Genomic DNA, 26,907 nt, shown 5'->3' with positions numbered 1-26,907 from the left:
TACTGCTCTTAAAGGGCTGTGTAGGTGATGAAGATGCTAAGTCTGAGATTCAATGTTGGTAAGATGAGCAATAAAAACACAGTAGCAGCAGGAACAACTGCAAGTTACTGCAAGGACCACAGTAGCTCTGCTTACTGCATGCCTGGTAATCAAGTGCATAGTAAAATGCAACATCACTATGTAAATCCGTGAGAAAAACCCACAACTGTTTACTGCTATTAAAGCTGTCAGGGCTGATCTGCATGGTCTAAACACAGCATCGCAGTAACGCTGTTTGCTGCCATAGCAAGTCTGTGCTGTCACAGTGGAAATCCCATGACATCTGCTGCTGGCCACTGCTGATTACACACCTAGTCTGTGCTGTCACAGTGGAAATCCCCACATCTGCTGCTGACCACTATTGATTACATACCTAGTTTGCGCTGTCACAGCGGAAATCCCATGACATCTGCTGCTGGTCACTACTGATTACATACCTAGTCTCTGCTGTGACAGTGGAAATCCCAACGACCTCTGCTGCTGACCACTGCTGATTACATACCTAGTCTGTGCTGTTGGAGTGGAAATGCTCACATCTGCTGCTGACCACTGCTGATTACATATGAAGTCTGTGCTATCACAGTGGAAATCTCATGACATCTGCTGGTGATTACATACACTCTGTGCTGTCACAGTGGAAATCCCCACATCTGCTGCTGACCACTATTGATTACATACCTAGTTTGCGCTGTCACAGTGGAAACCCCATGACATTTGCTGCTGACCACTGATTACATACCTAGTCCCTGCTGGCAAAGTGGAAATCCCCACATCAACTCCTAACCAATTCTGATTACATACCTAGTCTGTGCTGTCACGGTGGAAATCCCAATGACATCTGCTGCTGACCACTGATTACATACCTAGTCTGTGCTGGCACAGTGGAAATCCCAACATCTGCTGCTGACCAACGCTGATTACATACCAAGTCTGTGCTGTCACAGTGGACATCCTCACATCTGCTGCTGACCACTGCTAATTACATACCTAGTGTGTGCCATCAGAGTAGAAATCCCCACGACTTCTGCAGCTGATCACTGCTGATTACATACCTAGTCTCTGCTGTGACAGTGGAAATCCCAATGACCTCTGCTGATTACATACCTAGTCTGAGCTGACAAAGTGGAAATCCCCACACCTGCTGCTGACCACTGCTGATTACATACCTAATTTGCGCTGTCACAGTGGAAATCTCCATGACATCTGCTGCTGACCACTGATTACATACCTAGCCCCTGCTGGCACAGTGGAAATCCCCACATCAACTCCTGACCAATTCTGATTACATACCTAGTCTGTGCTGTCACAGTGGAAATCCCAATGACATCTGCTGCTGATCCCTGCTGATTACACACCTAGTCTGTGCTGTCACAGTGGAAATCACCACATCTTCTGCGGACCACTGCTGATTACATACCAAGTCTGTGCTGTCACAGTGGACATCCTCACGACATCTGCTGTTGACCACTGCTGATTACGTACCGAGTCTGTGCTGTCATAATGGAAATCCCCACATCTGCTGCTGACCACTGCTAATTACATACCTAGTCTGTGCCAGAGTAGAAATCCCCACGACTTATGCTGCTGACCATTGCTGACTACATACTTAGTCTGTGCCATCAGAGTAGAAATCCCCACGACTTCTGCAGCTGACCACTGCTGATTACATACCTAGTCTCTGCTGTGACAGTGGAAATCCCAACGACCTCTGCTGCTGACCACTGCTGATTACATACCTAGTCTGTGCCAACAAAGTGGAAATCCCCACATCTGCTGCTCACCAGTGCTGAGTACATACCAAGTTTGTGCTGTCACACTGGAAATCCTCATGACGGCTGCTGCTGACCACTGCTGATTACATACCTAGTGTATGCTCACAGTGAAAATCCCCATGTCATCTGCTGCTGACCACTGCTGATTACATACCTAGTCTGTGCTCACAGTGAAAATCCCCATGTCATCTGCTGCTGACTACTGCTGATTACATATGAAGTCTGTGCTGTATTAGTGGAAATCCTCATGACGGCTGCTGCTGACCACCGCTGATTACATATGAAGTCTGTGCTGTCACAGTGGAAATCCCCATGACCTATGCTGACCACTGCTGATTATATACCTATTCTATGTTGTCCCAGGGGAAACTCCTACATCTGCTGCTGATTACATAGTCTGTGCAGTTACAGTGGGAATCCCCACGTCTACTGCTGACTATTGCAGATTACATACCTAGTCTGTATTGTTGGAGTGGAAATCGCCATGACCTCTGCTGCTGACCACTGCTGATTACATAGGTTCATAGGTTAGTAAAAAAAATAGTAAAAAAAGATAAATCTGTCTCCCAAAGGTTACCTCCAAAATCAGATGAGTAGAAGTCCAAAGTGAAGTAGATAAGAGGCAAACCACCACGATAAATATTTTTATGTTTTATTTGGAGAACACAAGATGGGCGCTTTCGCGTGCTACTGGAAGGCACGCTTCTTCAGATCTAATGCAACAAAATTCACCTAAACATTTTATACTAATCTTCAATTGAATAATCATGTACTAAATTGTTAAACAATTAGATAATTAAATAATTATATTCAATGAAGTCAAAATCAAGTAGATCAGCTGAAAGCAAACATAAAAATCAAACTGACTAGATTCATGTTGTTTTTTGAAGCATAAATATAAAGTGCTTAAGTCACTTAGACATTCTAAATAAATATATATATTATAAATAACTAACTATATAAATTCTAAAACTGTATACATATATATAAATAAATTTATCATTTTATCAGAAGTATGTATATATAACTTTCATTACTAATAAAAAAAATGTCATTACTAATAAAAACTGCGCTCAAAGTTAAAAACTAAACATATATCTATGAAGCATATATTATGCATAAAATATATAAAAATATATAAAAAACATTACAATATATTAAGAATTGGTAAACATATTCATAAAAAATCAAGCAAGTATGCATAAGCTGGGAAGAGAGGAAAACACACACAATTGTATACCATATTCCATATAAATTACTTTATATTGTATTATATTATGTAAATAATTCCGTTTTTTCAGAACTGACCTGATACTAATATAAGAATTGAGCCCTGGAGGGTACTGAGCTTTAAATCTCAGTATCCAATTAAGTTCTACATTTTCTAAACTACTAAAATTATCTCCTTTTCTTGTGTTTTGAGTTCTCTTTTGTAATATTCTAAAGGAGAACTTATGTTCAGGGAATTCTGAAGTATGTTTCGCTAAGGCATTTTTCAAATCCATTTTCTTAATGTCATAAAGGTGCTCCTGTATTCTGTCTCTTAAACGTCTAGTGGTCATGCCTATGTAGAAAGCAGGGCATGACTCACAATCAGCAAGATATATTACATTAGTGCCATTACATGTTGCTGAAAATTTAGGTTCAAATTTAAAGCCTGTTTCTGGATGTTCAAATGTAGAGCATTTTGATATCCATGGACACATGCTGCATTTCCCACAAGCATGGGTTCCAGTAGTCTTCTTATTATGAGAAATATAATTGTTAGCTTGTGACATATAATTTTCAGTACATAAAATCCTTTTCAAATTTTTCATGTTTTTATAAGTAAAAGTAGGTTTTATTCCTACTATATGTTTAATGTCTATGTCTGTTGTCAAAATATGCCAATTCTTCATTATTATATTTATTATATCTCTATTATCACTAGTAAAACTAGTTAGATAATAAAATGATGAGATGTTAGACAATGTATCTTTGTTTGTGGGGTCTAAAGCCCATGTGTCCTGTTCTAAAGGAACTAATTGATGTCTCAGGTTTATAAGGGGACAAGAACGAATCTTTAATCTTTGATACCATATTAGCATTATAACCCCTATCTGAAAATAGTTTCTCTAATTTAATAAATTCATTTAATCGTTCATCAACATTTTGACAAAGTTTATTTATTCTCAAAAATTGCCCTTTTACTATATTACTAAACATAAACCTAGGGTGCATACTATCATAATGCAGCAGTGTGTTTTTCCAACTAGGTTTTCTGTAAAGTGAGGTACTCAGACCTCCATTTCCATCTTTTTTAATAATAAGGTATAGAAAATTAACACTAAAATTGGAATATTCAACAGTAAATTTTAAAAATTCTGTTGTATTTTCCAATTCAGAAACAAAATTCTTTAATTCATCAGCAGTGCCATCCCACACCAGTAGGATGTCATCAACAAATCGCCTGTATAGGGAAACTTTTTTAAAACCTGTGTTAGTAAATAGGGATGAGACTTCCCAGCTATAAATTACGAGGTTTGCATAAGTGTTTGCGCAGGGGGTGCCCATAGCAACCCCCCACTGTTGTAAATAGAAGTGACCATTGAACATTAATACATTATTAGTTAATACTAATTCCAGTAAAGCATTGAGTAAAATCTGCTCATTGCTACTAAATTTTAAACTTTGATTTAATAAACCTCTAATGGCCTCAAGTCCATATAAGTTCGGAATCGCTGTAAACAGATTCTTTACATCCATTGTTACTAACAGACTGGAACTAGATATCACATTACCCAAATTGTTGAGGTCTTCTAAAAGTTGATAAAAATCTCTAAGTACTGTAGGAATGTTGGAGAGAAGTGGTCTTAACTTCTTTTCAATAAAGATAGAAATATTTTCTGTGACCCATCCATTCCCTACTACTACAAGGCGAAGCGGTGGTGGAATTAAACCTTTATGCATCTTTGGTAGCCCTTTAATATAGGGTATAACTGGATGTTCAGTTAACAGGAAAAGATAAAGTTCACGATCTATCTGCCTACACATCATTAGATCATAAAGCTCATGATGCACTTCATAAATCATTTTTTCAATAGTTGACAACTCAATGTGTTTATAGGTAATGTTATCATCGAATAGTGCATTCATAGAATTAATGTAGTCATTGCTATTCATTATGACCAACCCACCCCCTTTGTCTACTGGTCTGATAACAATTTCTGAATTCCTCGTTAATGCATTAATTGACGCCCATTCATCCTTACTTGTGTTAAAATATAACACAGATTTCCTTTTTTCAAGGTTAGCATAATGTTTGTAAAAGTCATTTTCACAAGCTTTAACAAAACATTCAATATATGGGTGTAATACAGGTGTAAATAAACTTTTCCTTCTAAAGCTGTATGATTCACTAACATCCTTAGCTTGTACCTGGCTTTTATTAAAATGTAGCTTTAAGGCAACATTTTGTGCAAACATTCTCAAGTCAATAAGCATATCAGAAATATTGCTAACCTGTGCTGGAATATAGCAATAACCCACGCCTGGGTGTGGGTAATGCTAAATTTACCCACGGTTGGCGTGGTTTGGTCCCCAGGGACCAAACAAAGCCAACCGTGGGTAAATTTAGCATTACCCACACCCAGAAGTGGGTTATTGCTATTATACCATGACATTATTTAAGAAAAGAAACGATTACTTTTCTTAAATAATGGCATAGTATAATGCCTGTTTACTGCCCTTCCGCAGATGTCTGGCATCCGGTAGTTCTGATGTACTGCGCCTGCGCAGTACATCAGAGCTGTGGGCAAAAGCAACAGAGAAAGCAAGATCTCCGTTGCTTTTTTTTTAGTGTTTCGCTACATAGCGAGACAGTTTTAAAATAAGCAACGGACATCTCCGTTGCTTATTTTAAAACTGTCTCGCTATGTTAAACTCATTTAACATAGCGAAACACTAAAAAGCAATGGAGATCTTGCTTTCTCCGTTGCTTTTTTTTAAAACACTGTCTCGCTATGTTAAATGGGTTTAACATAGCGAGACAGCTTTAAAATAAGCAACGGAGATCTCCGTTGCTTATTTTAAAGCTGTCTCGCTATGTTAAACCCATTTAACATAGCGAGACAGTGTTTTAAAAAAAACGAGTTATACTAATGGAAAAAAGTCCGGGCGACCGGACCTTTTTCCATTAGTATAACTCGATTTACAACGGGCACTCTGGCCAATCAGCGTGCACGTTTTGGGGGGATCATGGTATAATAAAGGATAATCCTTTATTTAGAATCATGTAATCCATATTAGTAAGTGATAGTCCAGATAAATTAATAACCAAGTTGTTTAGTCCCTCTTCCGACCTTTCCTGCTGTAAAGTTCTTCCGATAGCTTCCTTTTGCCTCTTCCACGGCTCTGTGATCTTCCTCTTGAATTTCTGCGAAGTCGCGTTGGTAAAGGTAAAAAAGAATCCATGTTACTCTGTTGTAATTTGGGTTTCGCTCCCATTACATGATGCTGAGCTAACGCCAGTTGGTTAGGTGGTGGAGTATCTAGGATGTCTTGCATTAACGGTCGTGCCATCCCAGATGATGATGACATCACGCTATTCTGTGTAGAAGCGTGAATTAAGGGGGAAATGTCTGTTACAGTTGTAGAAGAATCATTAACAGATTTGTTATTATTAGAAGGTGGTTCTGATATCTGCATTTCTTGATTCCATGTATTTTTCGGCCATACAAATACTTGTCCACTTGCAAAGTCTCGATGGTCTCTTTGAAGCTTACGGAGCTTCGTCTGCTGGAGTCTATTGTTATAGGTATCAACTTGATGAAAAAGCATATCTAGTTTGTTCACAAAAATTTCCCCTTTAAATTTATTGGAAATTTCTTTGTGTTGAGTCTCCACTTTAGCGGACAGTTCATTCTCTATCGTTGAGAAATATTCTATCAGGAGCTTAATATAATTATAACTTAGATCAAGATTTAGTTTTTGCCAGCGTTTAAGTAATTCTGGATGGCTGCTGCCGTAAGAGGGCATACATAAAACCCTCATACCCCGTGGAATAACCTTGAAGTGTAAACACGCTTCAAGGTGCATACGTTGCCATGTTAAACGTGATAATTTATATAAATTATTCTCCAATTCCTTAAGTATAACATTGAATTCTGATAAGGCGTTCTCATTACCTATATCATTCACGGCTATTGTATCTGAAAGTTCCATGTTCAATAACGGGTTATTTCTTTTTCCGTAAAGATTGTTCCATCTTCTGCTAGAATTGGATTCATCGGGAACATAATCCAACTCCAAAGATGGACCTTCCATCGTGTAGAGACAGAAATAACAGCCAAAATAACCACAAATAGTAAAAAAAAGATAAATCTGTCTCCCAAAGGTTACCTCCAAAATCAGATCAGTAGAAGTCCAAAGTGAAGTAGATAAGAGGCAAACCACCACGATAAATATTTTTATGTTTTATTTGGAGAACACAAGATGGGCGCTTTCGCGTGCTACTGGAAGGCACGCTTCTTCAGATCTAATGCAACAAAATTCACCTAAACATTTTATACTAATCTTCAATTGAATAATCATGTACTAAATTGTTAAACAATTAGATAATTAAATAATTATATTCAATGAAGTCAAAATCAAGTAGATCAGCTGAAAGCAAACATAAAAATCAAACTGACTAGATTCATGTTGTTTTTTGAAGCATAATCATAAAGTGCTTAAGTCACTTAGACATTCTAAATAAATATAGGTGTATATATATATATATATATATATATATATATATATATATATATATATATATATATATATATATATATATATTCATAGATTAGTACTAGGCTAACTGTCCTTGCAAAACATTTTTAGCCTAGCCAATTATTCCTTGTGAGACTCAAACCCTGCACCTTGTATTTCTAAGACAAACACCTTAACCATTAGGCCACCCGCACAATCCCTAGTCTGTGCTGCAACAGTGGAAATCCCCACATCTGCTGCTGACCACTGCTGATTACATACCTAGCATGTTCTGTTGGAGTAGAAATCTCCAAGACCTCTGCTGCTGACCACAGCTGATTACATACCTAGTTTGCGCTGTCACAGTGGAAATCCCCACATCTGCTGCTGACCATTGCTGATTACATAACTAGTCTGTACCATCAGAGTGGAAATCCGCACATCTGCTGCTGACCACTGCTGATTACATACCCAGTATGTGCTGTCATAGTGGAAATCCCCACGACAACTGCTGCTGACCACTGCTAATTACATACCTAGTTTGTGCTGTCACAGTAGAAATCCCCATGACCTCTGCTGCTGACCATTGCTAACATACTTAGTCTGTGCTGTCACAGTGTAAATCCTCATGAAGTCTGCTGCTAACCGCTGCTGATTACATATGAAGTCTGTGCTGTCACAGTGGAAATCCCCACAACCTCTGTTGCTGACCACTGATGATTACATGCCTATTCTGTGCTGTCACAGTGGAAATCCTTATGACCTCTGCAGCTGACCACTGCTGACTACATACCTAGTCTGTGCTGTCACAGGAGAAATCCTCATGACCTCTGCTGCTAACCACTGCTGATTACATATGAAGTCTGTGCTGTCACAGTGGAAATCCCCACAACCTCTGTTGCTGACCACTGCTGATTACATACCTAGTCTGTGTTGTCACAGTGGAAATCCCCACGAACTCCGCTGCTGACCACTGATGATTACATGCCTATTCTGTGCTGTCACAGTGGAAATCCTTATGACCTCTGCAGCTGACCACTGCTGACTACATACCTAGTCTGTGCTGTCACAGGAGAAATCCTCATGACCTCTGCTGCTGACCACTGCTAATTACATACCTAGTCTGTGCTGTCACAGTGAAAATCCCCACGTCTGCTGCTGACCACTGCTGATTGCATACCTAGTCTGTGCTGTCAGAGTGGAAATCCTCACATCTGCTGCTGACTACTGCTGATTACATATGAAGTCTGTGCTGTCACAATGGAAATCCCCACATCTGTTGCTAATTACATAGTCTGTGCGGTCACAGTGGAAATCCACATGTCTGCTGCTGACCACTGCAGATTACATACCTAGTCTGTGCTGTCAGAGTGGAAATCCTCACATCTGCTGCTGACTACTGCTGATTACATACCTAGTAGGTGCTGTCACAATGGAAATCCCCACGACATCTGGTGCTGACCACTACTGTTTATATACATAGTCTGTGCTGTCACAGTGGAAATCCCCACATCTGCTGCTGACCACTGCTGATTACATATGAAGTCAGTGCTGTCACAATGGAAATCCCCACATCTGCTGCTGATTACATAGTCTGTGCTGTCACAGTGGAAATCCACATGTCTGCTGCTGACCACTGCTGATTACATACCTAGTCTGTGCTGTCAGACTGGAAATTCCTATATCTGCTGCTGACCACTGCTTACATACCTAGTCTGTGCTGTTAAAGTGAATATCCCACATCTGCTGCTGACCACTGCTGATTACATACCTAGCCTGTCCTGTTGAAGTGGAAATCCCCACGACATCTGCTGCTGACCACTGCTGTTTATACGCATAGTCTGTGCTGTCACACTGGAAATCCCCACCACATCTGCTGCTCACCACTGCTGATTGCATACTAAGTCTGTATTGTCATAGTGGAAATCCCCACGACATCTGCTGCTGACCACGGCTGATAATATACCAAGCCTGTCCTGGCACAGTGGAAATCCCCACAACTGCTGATTACATACCTAGTCTGTGCTGCCATGGTGGAAATCCCCATGACATCTGCTGCTGACCACTGATTACATTACATACCTAGTCCGTGCTGTCACAGTGAAAATCCTCACAACATCTGCTGCTGATCACTGCTAATTACATATCTAGTCTGTACTGTCACAGTGGAAATCCTCATGACATATGCTGCTGACTACTGCTGATTACATACCTAGTCTGTGCTGTCACAGTGGACATCCCCATGACCTCTGCTGCTGACCACTGCTGATTACATACCTGTTCTTTGCTGTCACAGTGGAAATCCCCACATCTGCTGCTGATCACTGTTGATTACATACCTACTCTGTGCTGTCACAGTTGAAATCCCCACATCTGCTGCTGACCACTGCTAATTACATACCTAATCTGTGCTGTCACAGTGGAAATCCCCACCACATTTGCTGCTGACCACTGCTGAGTACATACCAAGTCTGTGCTGTCACAGTGGAAATCTCCACAACCTCTGCTGCTGACCACTGTTGATTACATACCTAGTCTGTGCAGTCAGAGTGGAAATCCCCATGACATCTGCTGCTGACCACTGCTGATTACATGTATAAAAAGAGATAAGACACTTCGGCTGGAGATAAAAACACTTTAATACAAATAAAAATAACAAAAAGGTAAGCGCTTTCGAGGTAACCCTTTTCTTCAGACCTAAATACAAACTGATAAAAATCCTGGATTTAAATACAAGCACTGACCAATAAAAACAAGGCTTAGGAATGCATCATAAACAGTTAATTAATTAATTAATTAATTAATTAATGTGGTAAACCTCTTCTCTTCAAAAGAGGTTTTAAAGACGCAGCGCTATTGAGGCCAAGTGGAAAATATGCCTTGAAATCCACAATCCATCTTAATTCAACATATTCTGTCTCATTTTTAATGTCCCCTTCAAACTGACATTCACTTTCTGCAAAACTAAAAATTTAAAATTATGCTGTGTATCATGATCAATTACATGCTTAACTAGTGCATTTGTGCATTTGCTGTTAAGTATGTTATTGAGATGTTCCAAAATTCTTTCTTTTAACATGCGATTAGACTTGCCTATGTAAAATGCACTACATAAATTACACTTTGCTAAATAAACAAAGTTTCTTTTGGAACAATCAGCATAAAAAGAAAACTCTATAGGCTTATCATTTAGTGGATGTCTGACCATCCAAGCAGACCATATATAGACACAAGCTTTACAAGTTCTACAGTAGTGGGTACCTCTACACTGTGAGTTAAACCTCTCACATATATTATGGTGCTTGTAACATAACCTTTGTTTCAAGTTTCTATTATTCTTGAAGCTAAAGCTCGGATTAGTTCCCAGTACTTGGCTAATACTTGGATCAGTCAACAAAATAGGCCAATTCTTTTTAACAATATCACATACTACACTGACATTGTTAGAATAAGTCAAACACAACCTATTCACAGGTTGATTAACTTTCCTTCCTGCACTTTGTACTTCAACTTGACAGCTATCAGAAAAATAGGCCTTGGTTTTACAGATATCGGAGGAATTAACCTTCCTCCATCTATGTCAAACATCTTGTATCTTCTGTCTAGGAGATCTAATGTAAGGCCCTGGACCACAGCAGTGTAGTTGGCCCTATCAGTGTGACATCTCCTACAATGTAGCACTTGATTCTTGACTTCATTTTTCATAATATGCCTGGGATGCATGCTGGAGCGATGGAGAATGTTATTCTTCCTACAATCTTTCCTGTGTATTTTAGTAGATACATCTCCTAATATGCTCTTACTAACAAGAAAATGCACTACATAAATTACACTTTGCTAAATAAACAATGTTTCTTGTGGAACAATCAGCAATCACACATGTGAGAGATGCAACCATATAGCCAAACTGGAGGCTAAGCTCTCTCAACTCAGTACTGGCGAAACCTGTCAGGAGGAGAAGGAAACCACACTCACTACAATTCCAATCTCACACAGACCTACCACGACAGCAAACCAAACACATAAACACACAAAAACATACTCGGAGGCTCTAAATAAAAATCTGCCTAAGCAGCAGAGACCTCCAAAGCAGACACCCAAGCAACCGCTAACCCAAAATAAAAAACACGTGCAACACATAGCTCACAAAGCCAGTGTGCCGAACAGTCACAGCCCTTAAGGCTAAACAACACACCTGATACACTTGTAATAGGTGACTCTATCGTCAGGCACACTGATGTCCCGCTCACCAGGCTGAACAAGGAGAAGGTCACGGTGAGCTGCCTGTTGGGCGCTAGGATCCGCCACACTCAGGTCACTCCAAGGCAAGTACAAATATGACTCAGTCATTGTCTATGCTGGTGTGAATGACCTGAGACATACCTCCCTGGACTACATGAAAAGAGACATAGAGGAGCTCTCTGAGCATGTGGCCCAGGCAGGTATGACCCCGACCTTGAGTAGCATCTTACCCTCACCAACAATGATGCCACAATATGAAGACAAGATGATCAATTTCAACAATTGGCTTAAGTATTGGTGTCATTCAAAGGGGATCCAATGCCTGTCAGCTTGGGATGACATGCACGACAAGCCACGATGCTTCGCTAGGGACGGCTTGCACCTGTCACCCCTGGGCTTTCGGATATTGGCAAAGGCTCTTGCTACCCCCATAGTGCCTTTTTTAGGCAAGGCTCAAAAGACAAACCCACCTCCATAGGTATCACAAGAGATAAGAAACTAAGAGTAATGCTACTCAATGCCAGAAGTCTAAACCTCAATATGCATGCACTCAAAACTCTCCTTAGCATGGTTAACATCGATATCTGTGCAGTAACAGAAACCTGGTTCAAGGCTCCCGAGAGCACCCTAGCACTACCAGGTTATACCTCATACCATGCTTTTCGGCCCCAAAACTTGGACCGAACCAGAAAAGGAGGGGGAGTATCAATATTCGTCAAAGATACCCACACCTCCAGGTTGGTGGCACAGCACGAAGCATCAGAGACTATTCATGTGCAACTAACAGTGGGTAAAACTGCCTTCCAGTTTATAGCCTGCTACAGACCACCCACCCAAACCCAGGAACCCCACTCGGCCTTCCTGAGAACACTGGAAAATATGAAGGTTTCTCCAAACACCATTATATTGGGCGACTTCAACTACCCAAACATAGACTGGGAGCATTACTCTAACTCCAACACCCTAGCTCAAAGGTTCCTAGAATTTATAAACTCAAATGCTATGGAACAACTTGTTACCACTCCCACAAGAGGGGAAAACATACTGGACCTGATCATCACCAACATGGGGACTCTATGCTCCAGACCAGAAGTGTATCCCTCACTGGTAAGATCAGACCATAAACTAATCTCACTGGATATTCACATCCCGACCCCACCCCCTGCCCAGAAAACCACAGTGAAAAACTTCTCTAAAGCAAATTTCACACTCCTCAAAACCGAGGTGGAATCCTTCAAAGCTCCTGTGGAAAATACGGCCCAGACCGCAGAATCCTTTATAAACGCATTCTATGAACACCTTCAGGAATGCATGGATCATGCAATCCCAAATAAAACCAAGACCCAATCCTCCAAAGGCAGACGTCCTGTCTGGTGGACCCCAGCCATAAACAAACTATACAATAGAAGGAGGAAGCTACTACATGATAAAGCAAAATCCCAAAAAGGGAAGGCATCTGATCAGTGTTAGCAAAAAACTACGGGCACTCATAAAATCGTCTAAGGCCAGCTTCGAGAGAAAAATTGCACAAGACACTAAGGATAATCACAAGGCTTTCTTTAGTTATGTTAGGAACCTGGGTGGGAATTCCCAGATATGCTCAGAATTAGTCCAAAATGACAAAAAATACACCGAACCCATAGACATTGCCAACATCCTAGCTGACAGGTTCAGCGCAAAATCCCCCCCCCTCCCCACCAAAAGGCCAAATATCTATCCCAGCAGAGTGCTGCCCCCCTGACATCTCAGATGCTCAGGTAAGAGCCACATTCTCCAAAGCAAAAAACACAGCATCAATAGGACCAGACAGTGTCCCGGGCTGCGTCCTACATGAACTCCGAGAAGAGCTAAACCCAAACATAAAACTACTGTTCAATCTCAGCCTTACCACAGGATATGTACCCAAAGAGTGGCGTACAGCAACAGTGGTCCCTCTCTACAAAGGTGGTGCCTCAATGGATCCTGAAAACTATCGCTCCATAAGCCTGACTAGCTTGGTCTGCAAAGCTATGGAAAGGATCATCATGGACCTAATAAAAAAAGATATTGGGGACCTACAGACACTGGATCCTACCCAGTTCAGCTTTGTTAAGGGCAGATCCTGCCTCTTAAACCTGGTCAATTTCTTTGAAACAGTCACCAAGGCCATTGACGAGGGGAAGGTGGTCCACACAGCCTACCTGGACCTCGCAAAAGCCTTCGATACAATACCCCACTCAGGCATTATAGATAAGCTCACCAGCTTAAATATAAACCCCTATGTCACTAGATGGGTTGCAAACTGGCTCAAGGACAGAACCCACATGGTTAGAATTGCTGGAGTCATGTCAGACTCCAAACCAGTTACAAGTGGCGTCCCACAAGGCTCAGTCCTTGTACCTCTCCTGTTCGGTATATATTTTTCGAGGTTCAGGCCAACACGGAAGGACTGTAGCTGACCAAGTTCGCAGATGACTGCAAACTGGGCACTATAATCAACTCTCCAGCCGACACAAGCATCCTCCAAAAGGGCCTCATAGAAACAGACAACTGGTGCCAGAGCCATGGCCTCAAGCTAAACGCCAAAAAGTGTATAGTCATCCCCTTTGCCAAAAACAAAGTGCCCACAAATTACCACATAGGTGGTAATCCATTAAGTACAGAAGAAGTAATTAGGGACCTGGGGACCCAAGTTGATAGCAATCTCTCATTTGACAACCACGTGGCCAAAGTGGTTAGAAAAACATTTTATATAGCCCACCTAATCATGAAGGGATTCACATCTAGATCAGGGAAGGTCATCGTGCCTCTTTACTCATCCCTCATCAGGCCCATAATTGAGTACAATGCCCCTTTTGGGATGTACCTTACCAGACACCTGCAGCAACTGGAAAGACCCCAAAAGTACCTCACCAAGAGGATCAAAGGGCTCAAACAGATGCCATATGCTGCCCTGTTAAAGAAACTCCAGCTCTACTCAGTGGCATACCGCCTGCTCAGAGGCGATCTGTGCCTGACGTATAAAGCCATGTCCAACCCAGAATTAATGGACATGCTGCACCTCATAAAATCCAAATCCCATCGAGCTATGCGCTCGAGAGACTTGAACCTCAGCACTGAAATAAATAGGACATGCTGGAGGGACAGATTCATAACCCAGAGGCTCCCTTCACTCTGGAATAAAATCCCAGTCCAGGTTAGGCAGAGTCCCTCATTGACTCTCTTCAAGAGGAATCTTGATGAGTGGATGGGGGACCGTAGGTTTACCCCAGGTATCACTTCTGTGTCACTGTTAGACAGAGGCACAGTATACTAACCTCGAAAAAGGGCATAGCAAAATTAATTTAAAATGGGTGGTGAAAGCCAAACACACTCTGGCTAGGCTTATAAATGCCCTAGGGCAGATAGCCTAGTATGAACCTATGAACCTATAAAAATAAAACTCTATAGGCTTATTATTTAGTGGATGTCTGACCATCCAAGCAGACCATATTTAGGCACAAGCTTTACAAGTTCTACAGGGGTGGGTACCTCTATGCTGTGAGATACAGATAGTGCTTTTAGTGATTTGAACAAAGGTAATTTTAACACTAGAAATAACGCTACTTCTGCTAATGGTGACAATGAACGAGCGATATCCTAGCCTTCTTTTGAGAAGGCAATTGGACTGCTGGGAGACAATGACTCCGTTTTGACATCTGATAAGTCTAGTAGTAATGTAAATAATGTTTTTGGCACTAGAAATGTTGATGTTCATGCTAATGCAGCAGTGCATAGCATTGATAGGAATGTTTTTCCTATTGAAGGAATGAATGAAGTTAATATTAGTCCTAACAATGTGCATACAAATGCTGGGTTGCTTGGTCAATTTAATTGCGATAATTCAGCAACTCTTAAAACTAGTTTAGCATTTGTCAATGATTTATCGAATACTGAGTGTTTTAATGATGCTGATAGTCCAGTGGATGAGAATTCAAGCCATATTACTATGCAGATAGTTAATTTAAGTAAATCTACCTTGGACAATAATATGGTTTTGGCATCTAATACTACACATGCCAACTTTTCACCTAATACAGAACCTGTGGTTAAACCTAAAGTGTTCTCCTCTATGAACAGCGATAATGTGAGTAATGAAGGCAGACGTTCTTCTAGGGTTTTCTTTTTAGACAAAGCACTGCCCATAAGGCAGGACAAACATATGAGCAGGTCCAGGAGTCGCAGGCAATGAGGGAGGATACAGTCCAACCCTGGTGCTCAAAACAAGACCTCGAGTACACGAGGTCGCAGATAAATAATTTAGTTTTTAATTTATTCTCAATCACTCTCACTGTTGAAGAACTTTCAGTGTTGAATAAGGGTCTCTCCTTTGTTCCTGCCAACAATATGAATTTGGTGGATACTGTTTTAGACCTTAATGTTTTTGCAAGGAATATAATGCTTAAAACCATATATGATGGTAATACTTGTGGAGTTGATAATGTTCATAATTTAAGAAAGCAGAGTTGTTTTGTTCCTAATAATTCTCCGGCTATGGACGCATTTATTAAGATGTGTGAGAGTGACCTTAGGAGAGTGGCTAGTGAGAAAACGAAGGGCACGTTTTACAACTCGACTACTAGACAAGATCAAGCCCTGCGTACTTTGACTAAGGAAGATCACTTGACTATCAGACCAGCTGACAAGGGTGGTGGGGTAGTTGTCCTTGATACAATGGACTACTTGGATAGAATGCACAAAATGCTACATGATGTCAATATATAAACGTACAAAAATTCCAGGTAAATGGTATCATCAGTAGACTGAATTTTGATATGTATGATGTACTTATGACTGACCAGACTGATTATTCTTTGTACACCTACTTTAGTGTACAGCATCCTACCATATCAGTCATTTATGGTTTGCTGAAAGTGCACAAAGATCCATTAAATCCCCCGCTCAGACCCATTGTTTCAAGAAGTGGCTGGCTTACAGTACCTATGTCTATCTAGGTTGAAAAACAGCTAAGATGTGTTTTGAACAAAATATCTACTGTCCTAAAGGACAGTAAACTATTTTTGGAGCATCTGTTTCTTTGGGCTGAGTCTAGACAGGATACATCTATCAATGAAGTTATTTTTGTAACTTTGGATGTGAATTCATTATTTACGGTCATTCCTAATGAAGAGGGAGTAGAGAATGTTAGAAGCTTTCTAAATAAAGAAAGTGTGTTTTCTAATATCAAAGTGAATATGATTTGTGCATTACTTGATTTGATATTAGGGAGCAATGTTTTTCTATTTGAGAATGAATTCTTCCTTCAGAAAGTAGGAGTTGCTATGGGCACAGCGTGTGCGAACACATACGCCAACATTGTGCTGGCACAATGGGAGAAGGAGATGGTATTTGTCTCTGACATGTTCAAGCAACACATTACGTTTTACAAGCGTTTTGTGGATGACATCTTTTTTACTTGGCATGGGAATGAGCAAGATTTAGACAGTTTTGTTAACTTCCTTGAGGATACTACATCGTACCTCTCTTTCTCACTTAAATTTTCAAAAGAAAAGCTGGACTTTCTGGATGTTCTTGCTAGTAAGAGCATATTAGGAGATGTATCTACTAAAATGCACAGGAAAGATTGTAGGAAGAATAACATTCTCCATCGCTCCAGCATGCATCCCAGGCATATTATGAAAAATGTAGTCAAGAATCAAGTGCTACATTGTAGGAGATGTCACACTGATAGGGCCGACTACACTGCTGTGGTCCAGGGCCTTACATCAGATCTCCTAGACAGAAGATACAAGACGTTTGACATAAATGGAGGAAGGTTAATTCCTCCGATATCTGTAAAACCAAGGCCTATTTTTCTGATAGCTGTCAAGTTGAAGTACAAAGTGCAGGAAGGAAAGTTAATCAACCTGTGAATAGGTTGTGTTTGACTTATTCTAACAATGTCAATGTAGTATGTGATATTGTTAAAAAGAATTGGCCTATTTTGTTGACTCATCCAAGTGAGACGCACCTCCCTGGACTACATGAAAAGAGACCTAGAGGAGCTCTCTGATCATGTAGCCCAGGCTGGTATGACCCTGACCTTGAGCAGCATCTTACCCTCACCTAGAATGATGCCACAGTACAAAGACAAAATGATCGATTTTAACAATTGGCTAAAATTTTGGTGTCATTCAAAGGGGATCCAGTGTCTGTCAGCCTGGGATGACATGCTTGACAAGCCACGTTGCTTCGCTAGGGACGGCTTGCACCTGTCACCACTGGGCTTTCGGATATTGGCAAAGGCTCTTGCCACCCCCATAGTGCCTTTTTTAGGCAAGGCTCAAAAGTCAAACCCACCCCATAGACAGCACAAGGAACAAGAAACTAAGGGTAATGCTGCTAAACGCCAGAAGTCTTAACCTCAAGATGCACGCACTCAAAGCTCTCCTCAGTATGGAGAACATCGATATCTGTGCAGTGACAGAAACCTGGTTCAAGGCTCCAGAGAGCACCCCAGCACTACCAGGCTATACCTTGTATCATGCTTTTCGGCCCCAAAACCCGGACCGAACCACAAAAGGAGGGGGAGTTTCCATATTTATGAAGGATATCCACACCTCCAGGTTAGTGGCATTGCACGAAGTATCGGAGACCATCCCTGTGCAACTAACAGTGGACAAGACTGCTTTTCAGTTTACAGCATCCTACAGACCACCCTCTCAAAGTCAGGAATCCCATTCCGCCTTCCTGAAAACATTGGAGAACATGAAGGTCTCTCCGAACACCATTATATTGGGCGACTTCAACTACCTACTACTTTAGGTTCTATCATAGGTCACACATACATATATATATTTTTTCGATACACCTTTAAGAATGTAACTTATTAAATTTACTTAATTAATTAATTAGGTGTAGGTCAGATGACCATTAAGTATTATAAATAGGTTTGGGTTCCTCATACACACATCTTGATAAAGCCTGGTATCAGCCAGGCGAAAGCGCTTGTTTTAAATTTGATTGCTAGTTGTTCTCACTGTTGTCACGTCTATTAAAGACTTTGTGCAGAAAACTTCGTGGGTGGCCGTCTTTGCTGTGGTTTGTACTACTTCTTGGTTGGTGACTTACTACATTTCCCTGTGTTGACTTCAACTACCCAAACATTGACTGGGAGCACTACTCAAGCCCCAGCACCTTAGCCCAAAGATTCCTGGAAATTATAAACTCAAATGCTATGGAACAACTAGTCACCACTCCCACAAGAGGGGACAACATACTAGACCTGATCATTACCAACATGGGGACTCTATGCTTGATCAAACCTTAATCCACTCTCAGTCTATGTACTTTCTCTCTCTCTCTTCTCCTCATATGTAAATATTGTAAATAGCATGTAACCTTAGACCTTCTTCTCATTACTTGAAGGAAACTACTAAATCTATTATCTACCTTCCTGAATGATGATTTTTGAAGTATACTGTGTGTTTTTGCTTTTTTTACTAATCTGTATCAATGTAATGTAATTTCAAATATATATATTTTATTACTACATTTTACTCCATGTAACTAAGATTGAATTTGCTTTGCTTTTGGAGCTTTTCTCCCCGGGCCTCCACTGAAAATGGGTACGTTCTGGCCCAGTGGACTTCCCCGGTAATCAAACTGGAAATAAATAAATAAAATAAATAAATATGCTCCACACCAGAAGTATATCCCTCATTGGTAAGATCAGACCATAAATTAATTTCATTGGATGTCCACATCCCGACCCCACCCCCAGCCCAGAAAACCACAGTGAAAAACTTCTCAAAAGCGAACTTCTCACTTCTCAAAACCGAAGTGGAATCCTTCAAGGCCCCAGGGCCAGTGGAAACTACAGCCCAAACTGCAGAATCCTATATAAATGCATTCTACGGACATCTCCAGGAATGCATGGATCATGCTATCCCAAACAAAACCAAGACCCAATCATCCAAAGGCAGGCGCCCAGTCTGGTGGACCCCTGCCATAAATAAACTGTACAACAGAAGGAGGAAGCCACTACATGATAGAGCAAAATCCCTAATAGGGAAGGCACCTCTGATCAGTACTAGCAAAAAATTACGATCCCTCATAAAATCCTCCAAGGCCAGCTTCGAGAGAAAAATTGCACAGGACACCAAAGACAATCATAAGGCCTTTTTCAGTTATGTTAGAAACCTGGGATGCAACTCCCAGACTTGTTCTGAGTTGATTCTAAATGACAAAAAATACACTGAACCCACAGACATCGCCAATATCCTGGCAGACAGGTTCAGTGCAAACTTCTCCCCCCCCCCCCACAAGCGCAAGTATGTATCCGGCAGAGGGCTGCCTCCCAAACATCTCAGATGCTCAGGTGAAGGCTGCCCTCTCCAAAGCAAAAAACACTGCTTCCATGGGACCAGATGGTGTCCCTGGTTGCGTCCTACATGAACTATAAGAGGAACTAATCCCTCAAATAAAACAGCTATACAATCTCAGCCTCACTACAGGATATGTGCCCACAGAATGGCGTACAGCAACAGTGGTCCCACTCCACAAAGGTGGAGCCTCTACGGACCCTGGAAACTATCACCCCATAAGCCTGACTAGCTTAGTCTGCAAAGCTATGGAGAGGATCATCATGGAGCTCATAAACAAAAACATTGGGGACCTACAGACACTAGATCCCACCCAGTTCGGCTTTGTCAAGGGCAGATCCTGCCTTTTGAACCTGGTTGACTTCTTTGAAACAGTCACCAAAGCCATAGATGAAGGGAAGGTAGTCCACACAGCCTATCTGGACCTTGCAAAGGCATTTGACACAATACCCCACTCGGGCATCATAGATAAGCTATCCAGCTTAAATATAAACCCCTATGTCACAAGATGGGTCGCAAACTGGCTCAAAGACAGAACCCACAGAGTGAGAGTTGCTGGAGCCATGTCAGACTCGAAACCGGTCACAAGTGGCGTCCCACAGGGTTCTGTCCTGGGACCACTCTTGTTCGGTATATACTTTTCCAAGGTACAGGCAAGCGTGGGAGGACTATGGCTCACCAAGTTCGCAGACGACTGCAAACTGGGCGCCATAATCAACTCTCCAGCTGACACAAACATCCTTCAAAAAGGTCTCACAGAGACAGATAACTGGTGCCAGCGCCATGGTTTAAAGCTAAATGCCAAAAAATGTATAGTCATACCCTTTGGCAAAAACAATGTGCCCACAAATTACCACATAGGCGGAAACCCATTAAGTACAGAGAAAGTTATTAGGGACCTGGGGACCCAAGTTGATAGCAATCTCTCCTTTGAAAACCACATTGCCAAAGTGGTTAGAAAGACCTTCTACATAGCCCACCTCATCATGAAGGGTTTTCATCCCTCATCAGGTCCATCATAGAATACAATGCCCCTTTTGGGATGTACCTTACCCGACACCTGAAGCAATTAGAAAGACCCCAAAAGTATCTCACCAAGAGGATCAAGGGTCTCAAACAGATGCCATATGCTGCTCGGTTAAAAAAACTCCAGCTCTACTCAGTTGCATACCGCCTACTTCGAGGTGATCTATGCCTGACATACAAAGCTATGTTAAATCCAGAATTAATGGACATGCTCCACCTCAGTAAATCTAAATCCCTTAGAGCCACACGCTCGAGGGACTTGAACCTCAGCACAGAAATAAATAGAACTTGCTGGAGGGACAGGTTCATAACCCAGAGGCTCCCTTCACTCTGGAATAGAATTCCAGTTCATGTGAGGCAGAGCACCTCACTGAATCTCTTCAAGAAGAATCTCGATAAGTGGATGGGGGATCGTAGGTTTGTCCCAGGGATTACTCCCATGTCACTATTAGACAGAGGCACAGTAAACTAAACCTTAAAAAGGGCACAGTATACTCAAATCAAGGGGTGGCGTAAGCCATACAGAATCGGGCTAGGCTTATAATTGCCCCAGGGCAGATAGCCTAGTATGAACCCATGAACCTATGAACCTAAGTATTAGCCAGGTACTGAGTACTAATCCGAGCTTTAGCTTCAAGAATAATAGAAACTTGAAACAAAGGTTATGTTACAAGCACCATAATGTATGTGAGAGGTTTAACTCACAGCATAGAGGTACCCACCCATGTAGAACTTGAAAAGCTTGTGCCTGTATATGGTCTGCTTGGATGGTCAGACATCCACTAAATGATAAGCCTACAGAGTTTTCTTTTTATGCTGATTGCTTATAAACACGGTTTCTTGTGGAACAAAGTGTAATTTATGTAGTGCATTTTACATAGGTGTCAGAAGAAAAAATTCAAGCGAGTCACATCTGCCTCAGGTGATGAAAATTTCCTTTATTAACTGCTAACCAGATTACAGCAACATGTTGGCCAAGATGATCTCAATCTGATCAGCTTGGTTACTGACATCAACTTTTATACTTTCCTGTTACTAACCAAAATAGCTTTTGTTACATTTCTAACAATTGACAGTTGGCTATGAAAAACATCTAGGATCACAATTTACCTCAGAAAAGAATGTTTTACCTCAAAACCACAGCTAGTGTAGAATGTTTACCTCAAAACCATAGTTAGTGTAGAACGTTTACCTCAAAACCACAGTGGTAGCTGGAATTTTCCAGAGCCTGCCTCAGTAAATTAACTCTTATTCAGAAGTATAGAAAACAGGTGTTATTCAAGTTCATAAGCAAACTACATCTATCATAGATAAAGCCCATCTTTAATAAACATGGTTCAATGACCTTTTCTTACCAACATTTCAGCAAATAGCATATTCATTTTGCTAGATGGGAGAAAGAGACAAATAACAGTATGTTTTAAAACTTTTTCTCTTAACATTTCCCCCCTCTAAACACTTTTATTTGTCTTTTTATTTCAGCAATATATGGTAAAAAAGTAAGCTTTTCTTTGCATACATTACTTCATTTGCAAGACAAACTTTTAAACTTCAAAACATTTGCAAAAGTCACATTTCAATGTATTCACTTTCACCAGTCTGTTGCAACTGCTGGTACATCATTTTCATAACAGCAGTATCAACCAGTCTTTGTAGAAGACCTCTGATACAGGGTATACAACAGCAACCACGTACCACCACAATAGCCACAGCGACTCAGACGGACACCAGGAAACTGCTGATGAGATGACTCCATTTTCCAAACCACGCTCGTAGAAAGTCTGTAAAGGCATTATTTACCCCAGAGTTCTCTGCCAATTTGCTCAGCTAAAAAACTAAGAAGGGCTAGGGTATCCTTTTTACAACTTTCCTGCGTGGGTGAGGCCAATAAAATATCATCTACATACAACAGAACCTGGCTTCCCTCTGGGGGAACAAACTGAGCTAAATTCGCAGCCATTTCTTGTGCGAATATTGTCGGACTCTCACAATAACCCTGTGGCAATCTGGTGTATGTGTATCTTTTACCTTGAAAAGTGAATGCAAACCAAAATCTACTCTCCTTGTGTAGTGGTATGGAGAAAAAGGCATTGCTTATATCTATGACAGAAAAATATCTGTGCTGAGGTAGTAAATCATTAAGTAGTGTATAGGGGGTCAGGGACCACCGGTGCTCTTGGGATCACAGCTGAATTTACTGCTTGTAAATCCTTAACCAACCTCCATGACCCATCCGGTTTCTTTACAGGAAACAACGGAGTATTGCAGGGTGAATCTGGGCATTCAAAAAGAATTTCTACCTGTATTCCTTCCTCTGCTTGCTTACTTAGTGGATATTGGTGCTTACGAGGTCTAAAACCTGACTTTGCAGTTATACAAACTTTACCTGCCGTTTTCATTAATCCTACATCTCCTTTACCTTTTGTCCATAAATCTACAGGTAAGGCACTTAATGCACTATCTTCCTCTTGAGTTAGGAGGATTTGTCATGCCATTTCTGTTTTGTCATCCCTGAGGTGCACACTTGGTCGTGCCCAAGTCACCCAATTTAATCTTTGTACCTGGATCTGTTGATCTTTCAACTGACTTTCAGACATTGTGTTCCAAATCGTTACCTTTTTCGCCAAATCTACCCAATGTGTCCCCACTGCTTTAGTAACTGAGATATGTGGGCTATAACATGAGCGATATAAAGAACTCATTTCCTTGGTCAAAGTACAGGTTACTACTGTATTACCTTGCGTATCCCAAAACATATCATTCAAAATTATCCTTGCTCACTTGTGCTTAAAGAATTCTTTTTCAAATTCTTTATCCGGACCAGGGGCTTATAGAACATTGTACAATGTAAGTGCGCCACAGCCTGCGCTGACCCGCTCCTAGATTTACTTAGAGCTAGATTGATTAACTCTGTATCAACCCTCCCCGGGCCATCTGAAATCAAGTCAAATTCTTTATCCGGACCAAGGGCCTTATAGAACATAGTACAATGTAAGTGCGCCGCAACCTGCGGTGACCCGCTCCTAGATTTACTTATAGCTAGATTGATCAACTCTGTATCGACCCTCCCCGGGCCGTCTGAAATCAAGTCTAGGCTATACCAGTAAAACAAGTCTTGTACTCCCTGTACTACTAAGCCATCCGCTAACCTTTTTGCCTCAATACCCTTAGGTGTGGGAATTGCCGCTATTCCAAACACATGCATCAAATCTCTCCCTAGCAAATTAACTGGACAAACTTTTGATATAATTACCCTACACCTAACAGTTTGGTTTGTTTGCGGATCTGTGAACAGTAGAGGATGAGACAGTGGTTCCTTATAAATTTTCCCGTTTGCCGCTTTTACAAGGACAAACTCATCTGTTTCGCAGTTCAGAGGCAGAACTGCTGGACCCAAAAGTGTACGCGATGCACCTGAATCACATAAAAACTCCACTTTCTGTCCCTCAACCAAAAACTCTATCATGGGTTTCTGATCTAGATGCATAGCGATACCCAAATTTGCCAGGTTTATGACTTCACAGTCACAATTCCGCCCTTCCATTAGAGTGTTTCTGACATTCATCGTAGAGAGTGTCTGCCTCTTCATTATCCCCATAATGAAGATAGCGCCTTTCTTTACTATCATATAGTCATGCGGAGCCCTTGTTCGTAAGCTGTGGGGGATGTTGCCACTCTTCACAGTCGGCAGCGAAGTGCCCACGTCTACCGCATTTAAAACATTCTCCACGTTTTAACCTTTCCCTATAGGCTGAATGTCCACCCGGTTCATTTAACGTGTCCCATTGCGTGCCCCCACGTTTTTTTTACGCCACTACGGCGCCCTTGCCCCCTTTGGTCCTGTACTAAGAATATCCCACCATCATCCCCTACTGCTAACACTTGTACTTTCTTTTTCTTTTTTAGATTAAAATGTCGCTCAGCATGCCGTGCATATTCAAACAAAGGTTGCAGTCTACATGTTCTATGATCTACCATGTGCTTAGTAATAAAACTATGTATTGGAGCCTTACAACCTTTAAGAAAAGCATTTTTCAATTGCAGTTCATACGGACTATCATTAGTCTGATCCTGCGGAATCATCATTCCACAATGGTTATTGAACACGTCTGTCAGTCTTACAATATAGTCATCTACAGATTCATCATCATTTTGAATGCACTGATTTATTACTGTCCAATCTGCTCTTGGACGCCACTTATCAGAAATTCTCTTTAACAGATCAGTGACTCGTGTGTCTAACACCCCAGAATTATGCTTTAATGTAGTGCCGTCATCTGCCTTACATGTCCAAGTACCACAAACTAAGTGCCAATCTGGACCCAAGATTTGTCGTACTACTTGTTCTACTTCTAAACCATTTAGATGATAACTTAAATGCATACCAACTATGTCCTCAGAAAACTTTTGAAAATTAACCTTGGGATGAGGAATACCATCCGTAGCTCGTTTTATATCCTCTCTAGCCCAGGGACGATAAACTAAAATAGTTGGTTCTTGTCCAACATATCCTGCTTGTGGGTTTGCAACTTGTATTAAGGGAAGAGCTTCTGAATGGTCAGAAAGTTTAATAGCCCAACGTCCTTGCCCTGCTGGTCCTGACCTTAACTGCATAGGTTGGTCTACCTGTTGCAAAGCAACCTTAGGTGCTACGGGAATTTGTTGGTAAATTGGAGGGGTCACAACATTTCCTTGAGCAGCTAATAACCCACCCTGCTGTACAGATCCCACATCTTCAGACTGATATTGAGGAGGTTCCCCCGGTATGGCAGCAGCAATTTCACCATACGGTGGGGTGGTTGCCTGCCTTTGTACTGCACAAACTGTATGCTCATCCTAATTATCGAAAAATAAAGCTACTTTTCCACTTGGCACCAGTGATCCCTTTTGATTTATTTTCTCTTTTTCCTGACACTGTTTTTCTTTTATAGCTCGTTTATTTGCTTCTTCTAACCATTTTTGTGCTTGGGGAAATCCCAATTGTCTTTGCTTTTTAGTTCTAGTTCCTGCATCTCTTTTCAAATCTCTAACCAATTTTGCACAGACATTCTTATTCAGTGTACCATCAAAATCATATTTCAACTTCCACTTCTTCAAAAACTTAACATTATTTTTGTTTACACTTTTCATATACTTAGCATCAACATTTAAACAGGCATCACTCTCACACTTGCAGCAACTTGAACCCATGTTTTCCTAGATTTCTTATTTTAGGACTGTATATTTTAGGACTTTGTTTCTTATTTTTAGGACTGTATATTTTTGGACTGTATCAAAATTATTTTTACAGGGCTTATTACAAAATGGGGCTATCTTAACGGGGATCCTAACAAAATAACAAGTAATCCTAACAAAATAACAAGTAATCCTAACAAAATAATCTTAACAATTATTCCTACCCACCCTTAACTAAAAATAAAACCCTTAACTAAAAATACAACCCCTGTCGACAAGGTTAAATTAAATTAAAAGAAAAAAGGTATTTTCATCCTACCTGAACCAGATGAGACTCCTTTTCCCCTTTTTGGTTCGGAAACCATCCCTCAGATAGGGATCAGAGAGCGGCCGGCCTCTTTCCAATGACAAATCAGTCGGAGGGCTTTCCGTCGAGGGAATCTTGGTTCATAGGTTCGTACTAGGCTATCTGCCCTAGGGCATTTATAAGCCTAGCCAGAGTGTATGTGGCTTACACCACCCCTTAGGATGAGAATACTACGCCCTTTTAGGGTACTATGCCTCTGTCTAGTAGTGACAAAGAG

At 41.0% G+C, this 26,907-nt stretch overlaps 1 protein-coding gene across 1 annotated transcript in view; it reads right to left on the bottom strand.

Moving 5' to 3' along the window:
* Nucleotides 1-26,907, bottom strand: part of LOC122798779 (zinc finger protein 271-like) — a 176,517-nt gene that overhangs the window by 119,351 nt on the left and 30,259 nt on the right. The window lies entirely within an intron of this gene.

Source organism: Protopterus annectens, chromosome 3.part1 (genome assembly GCF_019279795.1).
Source record: "Protopterus annectens isolate FY-2018-M chromosome 3.part1, PAN1.0, whole genome shotgun sequence".
NCBI lineage: Eukaryota > Metazoa > Chordata > Ceratodontiformes > Protopteridae > Protopterus > Protopterus annectens.
Note: the sequence above shows the minus strand (reverse complement) of the source record. Positions and strands in the feature narration are given on the sequence as shown.